Genomic DNA, 5,710 nt, shown 5'->3' with positions numbered 1-5,710 from the left:
GCGATGCGAAGACAAGGCGAAGAGTTTGCCTGAGTCGGTCAGTCGGTTGCTTCTCGTTGTTGTTGTTGCTGTTGCTCTTGTTGTTGTTGTTGTTGGTATTGTTTAGCTATGTGGGATTATTGCTGCGATCACGATAAACGGTATTCGCAGCTTCGCAGAATTCATAGCATACTTTTGTGCCCTAACAGTAATGTTGATTGAGACTTGAAACTTCTAGACATTAAGAAATGTTTCAAGTTTATTTGAAATTCCTTTATTCTGCAACATTATTTATTAACTCACTTAATAAAGCTTGATAAAGCTTCTTTAAGGCAATGAAATTATCCCCATTAAAGTCTGTTACAAGCAAAACTTGAGTGAGAACCTAAGCTATATTCTAGAATTTGAATAATTTACTGTAACTTAAAAGAAAATACACTTTATAAGTATCAAATATAGTTTTAAAAAAATTTTAAAAAGTATCCAGTTGCAAAGAATTTAAGAATTAAATTTTTGCCTGGCTCAATTTAGAAAATACAAGTATAAAATTTTAAAATACTCTTATTTTGGTAAAAATATCTTTATGCCTATAGTTTTTGAAAAAACTATATCCGTTTAGTCATAGCCATTTATATCCATAAAATTATTTCTATTATCGAATAAATATATAAATTCAAAACGTTGTTCAACGAAAACTTAAAGGCAATAGAAGGGAAAATTTAGTCACAGTATAAATAGAAACGAGGAATTTTCCACAGCCTCATCAATCTTCCTATTCACATTAAGGTTTCCCACTGAAATAGGCGCACTTAAAAAGCCTTTTCTATCGAGCTTGCTAAAAATAATTCTTTTCTAAATTTTATTTAATTTTAAAAGATTTGGCTGTTCTGTCAAGCTACTTAATGTCTGGTTATTGACTTCCGTTTATGGCCAAAAAGGTAACCTTTAAGCTATTCATTTGCCAGCTGGCAGTTTTAAAGAGCGCCCGAAAGTATGCTTCGAATTAATGGCTCAACGTCTCGCCGCTTAACCGCACTCACAGGCGTGTCCATAAAAATGGCAACACCCTGCTATTTGGCCACTCAGTCATTTAGCCATTGACGTCACTGAATTAAGGACCCAAAGGGGGTGGTTTGTTGGGGGGGTATGTAACGGCGCATTGAGTGCAGCATCCTTCGGGCCGGGCCCTTCATCAAAGTGGAAGTAATAGCGCATAAAACAATAACAAACCAAATGGCCAACAACTCGAGTGCGGTTTGGCGAAATTTGCTTCCTTTTCATCTTGGGGCATGGCAGTGATTGAAAAGTCGCATAAGCCGGGAAATGTTGCACGTGCTCATGATTCAATTAGGCCAACGAAATGTCATTGTCTTCCTCTGGTGACCTTTGGCCATCCAACGGTCAGCAGTCCACCTGAAGAGTGCTGGCATTTTAGCTTTTTTTTTTAGGTTTAAAAGTAAATCAGCAAGAATAAGTTAAAATATGAAATAATATTTTTTAAAGGAAATATCTTCTTTTTTTTTGTTGAATATGGTCTAATTCTTTATATATATAGTATTCCGATATTTACTTAACATAAAAGTAAGTAGGCCGTTTAGGTCTTTCTTAATAACCCTGAAATGTGGTAGTAATATATCAAGTAAGTAAGTCAGAGTCTTATCAGCCCTTCTAATTCAAATTAATTATTAATTAAAAAATATATTAAAAATTACAGGAATTGCAGGAAGCGTTACCGTTTCCACAAATTTTAGACATATTAATTGAGATTAATCACTTAATCAATCTTAATTCCAATCCAATTATTTCCCCATTGTCATTATTATTGCCTCCTTAGCCAGATATCTCTCACCCAAAAACCAAAAGCCAGCACTGCAGTTAGTAAAGGAATTTTGTTTGGCTGCTTGGTCTTATGTCACCATCGTCTGCGCATGGCTTCCTTGCAGCGAAACGTTAAATATCAAATCCTATTTATTTGCCAATTTTACATTCGAGTGCACAGGCAGCGGCAGCAATGGCAGCAGTGACGTCAGCGCTCCCATAGGCGCCACACCAGAAGCCAAAAACTATTCACACCGACACACTACACACGCAAAGCCCAAGGCGGTGACAAAAATGGCAGAAAAAAAACGCATAATTTCATTACCAAAGCTCGGGGTTTGTTTTCAATGATGTCATATGGTCGCTGCGCTAGCCGGAAGTCCAAAAAGAGTCCTTGCTCGGCGCAGGCGCTTTGAAGTCTCCTCAAGAAGTCTCTCTTTACTTCTTGTAGAGCATCTCTTGGCAAAGGATATGTGACGTCACGGTTCTCTTAAGGATAAACCATCGTCCTCGGGCAGTTTTTTCTTTGTTTTGATATGCGTGTGAGTGTGTGTGTGTGTGTGTGTGTGTGTCGGTCAGCAGCTGTTGTTATGGACGTGTCTTTAGTGGTTCATTTGCCACGATTTTACGCCGCCCAATGCTTAATGTTTATCCTCAAAGCCCCGTTACTGGTTGCCAGGACATCATCGGGGATCAATGACCCCATGGAGCTTGGAATTGAAATATTAAATTACCAGCCAGCATTCGCTGGCTTTTTGATAACATTTTGCAGTAATTTGTGGGGAATTGTGTTTGTATTTGATTTGCCCCAAAGGCTTTTCTTCTGCCAACCCATCCCTCCCCCTTCCAACCGACCGACCGACCGACTCACATGTAATGTAAGGCAAACAGTGTGCAAATTTTCTTTGTCAATACTCCGTAGCCATTTGCCATTTCCATTCCCATTTGCCAACCCCCATCGGCCATTAGTGCAGGGGGGCTAAGGCAGGGCAAGGAAAGCCAAACAAACAAATTCCGAGTTAAACAAGCAAGGATATCCCCCTTGAAGTCTGCAGATACGATTGACATTGACGCAGAAGTAAAATAAATCAAAACACACAGTATATTCCTGTAAAATGTCAGGCGGGTTGGAGAATATTCCATCGCCAGCATGAAAAGTTCTTCCTGTTTTCCTTGTTTTTTGTTCTTTTTTCGGTTTTCTGTATTTTTTTTTTTTTTTTTTGGCAAGTCAAAAAGGAACTGAAAGCCAGGACATAACCGAACGGAATCGTTGCCTGCATAACAAATTTATCGCCGGAAGTGATTTTCACTGAAATCCAATCAATAAAAAATTATGCTACTGCTAAAAATAAAAGGGGACTCGGTGGGCGGAGGAAGTGGGCAAGTGGGTGTGGACCTGGAGGACGAAGAGTTCCAATTTCTGGCACAGCTTGATGGCGGCTGCCTGAAAGTAGGCAACGATAAAATGGCAACGCTTTTGCATGCCCATCTCACTGATTGCGCGAGTGTTGGTTTATATGTATATGCGTGTCTATGTGTGTGTGTGTGTGTGTAACAGGACTCTGGACTGCCTGTAGAAAACCCAAATGCGAGTTGGGGGCAACGAGAAGTGGCAATCTGCTGTAAAACTCAGGAAAATTGACGCGAATTTTTATGCGTAGATCCGGATCCGGAGCAAAGGAACGGCGAGGAAGTACGTTTTCGGCAGTACATAAGCAATTTTCATGGCCGACTCGGGCTTAATCTATGCTTCATATGGTTCGCTTTACGCTTCACAGGGATTTTTATGATGGCATCGACAGGCCAAGCGCAAAATAATTGATTTTCTTACATCCAGTATATTGTTTCTGATTTTTAAATTAATGCCTCGGGAGGCAGTGAACATGAAATGTGAGTCATTTAACGAGCTTTAAATTTGAGTTTTAAAATAATTAAATAATAATAATAATTATTAATGAATTACAGAAGTGCTTTGCTAACCCTTTAAAAACGCTTTTTTAAGGAGTTAATTAATAATTTAAATACACTTTTTTATTCCTTTAAAGTCCTTAAGAGTAAAAGGTAGGCAAGAATTACAAAATATTAAGTTAACATTTAACATTTTAATTTATTTGAATACTTAGCTGTATCAGTTTAGATCTTTACTGTGATAAATTCACACCCTAAATATTAAAAATAAATAAAATAAATATTTTACTGCCCAAATCATGCAGTTATTTAGCTTTCACCATTCGCTGCCCCCAACAGAAACGAACACTCAGAAACGAACTCAGTATAATTGCGAAATAATTAAACATAGTCGAGAATAAAGTTTTGTAATTTGAAGATGCCGAAACTTTGTCTAAAGTCTAGCGCTACTTATCGAGTGGACCAGAAGAAGGTACATACATAAGCTTATTCTCCAAACGAAACTTTTCTTGTAAGCATTTATTTAAATTAAATTCCCAGAGGGGAAGGAGGAGGCGGAGGGAAAACCCGGCGGGAGTTTAAGTTATGCGCCATTCTAAGATAACATATTTTCAGATAAATCAACAGAGAGTCCAGATGCTAAAGGCACGACAATAACAATAACATGGCAAAACGACCAACCGAGGGAGAGAGCAAAAACCACTGAAGGAGAGAAAAGTGTAAATAAACAAGAAGAGCTAAAATCTGGCCAAGAACAAAGGTTATTTGCTAATTTATGGCCACGGAGTCACAAAAAGCACCCAAGACCATTATGTACTGTATATAACTCTCTCTCTATATATATATATATATATACTTAACACGTGCAATTGGGCAAGTGGTTCGCAAGTGACGTCACGAGCATCGAGAGCTGCTGATAAGAAAATGCAACTTACTTGGCGCCCTCTGAAAGCAGCTAAGAGAGCCGCTCAGCTGTTGAAGAGATTTGAGGGCAAAGAGTGGCGCCACTGATAACAGGGAGAAAGTAAAACCAGAGAGAGAGAGAGAAAGAGCATTTGAAAGAGCAGAGCGAAGCGCTGTATATAAGGAAGCCCCAACGGACGCAGCCCTCACTTCGTTAGTGGACGTACCGGCGATCGCATCTAGCGGAAAAATCTTAAAAATCCCCCAATCTCAGCAAACGCTCTTCAGTTAATAAGCCAAAGGAAAGCCCCAAAACAAACCATATATATTTTTGTAGTAAACATAAAAAATAAACAAAAAAAAAGTAACAACAATAATAGAAAATCATAACAAATCATAAAACTTAGAGAAAAACACAAAATGTTTTATCTCTGCATCTGGGCAAAGATATAGATATTAAGAGGAAAAACACCAAGTAAATGACATCAAAGTGAGTGTAAACAGAAACTGTTAAACATTTTCCGAGTGCCGTACAGAAGCGTGAATAAATTACAATTACACGCGTCCAACTGCGCAGCAAAATATGCTAGTGAAAAGTGCCACAACAGCAGAAGGTCCTCGGCTGCAGTATTGAATTAATACCACGCCAAAGGAAACCCAGGAAAACTAAGGAAAACCAACAGCAAAAGGCAGGAAAAAGGTGAGCAAAGGTGTGTGTGTGTGTGTGTGCGATGCCCTCAAATTAACCAAAGGCTGCAAAGTGCGAACAAGTTTCTGGCCCGGAATATGTAAATTTCCAGACACCTTTCTCGGGATGTTCGGAAAATTCATTTCATCAGCGAGAAAAGTGGGAAATATACGAAAAGAGCAGCAATCAGCGGGCAAAAGTAAACACTCGGCGAAAATGCCGATGGAAAGCCAGGCGGCGGGCCAACGATGATGACATAAAGAACCGGGAGCGGAAAATGTAAATGTAAATAAATAATGGCCGCCATCACTTCGCCAGCGGCACACTTAATATTTCCCGGTCTCGGTGCTTCGGTGCCTCAGTGCATCATGTTAAGCATCCCGAGGTGCAATTACCAAATGTGCTTGTATCCAT

General features: G+C 39.1%; 1 protein-coding gene across 2 annotated transcripts in view; it reads left to right on the top strand.

Moving 5' to 3' along the window:
• Positions 1–4,837: 4,837 nt before the first annotated feature.
• LOC108112804 (diacylglycerol kinase 1) overlaps positions 4,838–5,710 on the top strand; it is a 45,379-nt gene continuing 44,506 nt past the window's right edge. For both annotated transcript variants that reach the window (XM_017223094.2, XM_017223093.2), the window contains exon 1: positions 4,838–5,308. The gene's annotated coding sequence lies outside the window, so the exon portion shown is untranslated. The remainder of the gene's footprint in view (positions 5,309–5,710) is intronic.

Source organism: Drosophila eugracilis, unplaced genomic scaffold (genome assembly GCF_018153835.1).
Source record: "Drosophila eugracilis isolate 14026-0451.02 unplaced genomic scaffold, ASM1815383v1 contig_90, whole genome shotgun sequence".
NCBI lineage: Eukaryota > Metazoa > Arthropoda > Insecta > Diptera > Drosophilidae > Drosophila > Drosophila eugracilis.
This window is presented reverse-complemented; position numbering and strand designations above follow the sequence as displayed.